Source organism: Bidens hawaiensis, unplaced genomic scaffold (genome assembly GCF_021521415.1).
Source record: "Bidens hawaiensis isolate Kalapana, Puna unplaced genomic scaffold, B.hawaiensis_p1.1 tig00036417_1, whole genome shotgun sequence".
In the NCBI taxonomy this organism is placed as follows: Eukaryota; Viridiplantae; Streptophyta; class Magnoliopsida; order Asterales; family Asteraceae; genus Bidens; species Bidens hawaiensis.
The window spans coordinates 162,737-164,199 of record NW_027496365.1 but is presented as its reverse complement, the minus strand read 5'-3'; positions in this window follow the sequence as shown (position 1 = coordinate 164,199).

The following is a 1,463-nucleotide window of genomic DNA, read 5'->3' as shown; positions in this document are numbered from 1 at the left end:
CTTAAGCGATAAGGATCGTTATAGTTGTGTTTATAAAAACAAAGATATTTTAACTTATGTGTAACACTTCCATAATAAAAACTTTCTTTTTGTTGACATCTTGGGATATAAGTCGCCCTAAGTTTGAGATAGACGTGTTAATTTTGTCGCATTAGCGAGTTGAATGATTAAACAAAACACGATTCATATAGTTATTTATGTGAAGACATCAATATACCATAATTCAAGTGTAATTTGAATCGTGTAACCCGGACGCAACTCGTCACAACATGGTTAACCTGTTTACCTAAACAAGTCAAATGGTTTGCCGAAGGTCTATAAACTAGTAGTAAATGTGCTAAACGGGCTGAATGATTGTAACAAATGGTTTAAACATGTCCTAAACATGTTGGTAGATCTCAATTCAAATATAAAATTAAGATATGCTTAACATATTTTTAGAAAATTATTAGTTTTATCATAGATGTTTTATAGGGATTTCTATATACGTTACTTGACAAAGTAACAAAGCAATCACGCAATAGATTACAAGGTATATACCCATTCAATACAATTTATTCATTATTGATTATGGATGAGAGATCCATATGCGAATCCAATTGATGCATGCGCAGACTCTGAACAACCCCAAAGCACCGGTTGGGTTAGCTTACAGACCAATCATATGTTATCAAGAATCCAGAGGTTACACCAGCTCCGAACTTAGAATTCCCCATCATCCGGAATAGCATAATATGGATTTAGCTATTTGATTGTTGTGACACACCGAGTCCCAAGAAGTCCGACACAAGTTAGCTTTCCGGTTAAGCATTACCCAAACAAGACCCTGAGAATGAAACACCGTTTACAAAAGTAAAACGCACCCAATATCAATTGATCGTGAACAATAATCACATTAAATGTCAATGATAACCTTTTAGACGATGTAAATACAACCTCAACAATTAGAATAAGGACATTTTATACACTCATATTTTCAACTTAAATACACACAATACTTATAATCCATTAGACTACTATTCTCAGCTTTCTTACGTGTTACTTCACGCTGTCATTAATATTTCCGGATATCCGTTTGAATATTCATGATCATTTATCATTGTTTTTTTCTCTTTACAAGTTTATACCTTCGATGAATACTTAGACTATATAATATTAGATAGTGTTTTATTTAAATGTTTTTATGTTAATTATAATACATTAATACAAACCCCATCAACCCGTTTAATCAACCTCCTTGGTGACACTAGCAATATGTGTTATGGTTCAAAGTAGAATGATCGATTTAGAGAAGAAGAACACAAGAGAAGAAGAAGCTTTACTCAAATCATCGATGTCTTATATTCTCCTTGATCATTCCTTAGGTACAGAAGGTTAACAATTGCACAAGGACTCCCTACATTATACAGCAGTTACATCTGGACCCCTACACTATTAATATCGTAACAATATGATTATCCCTC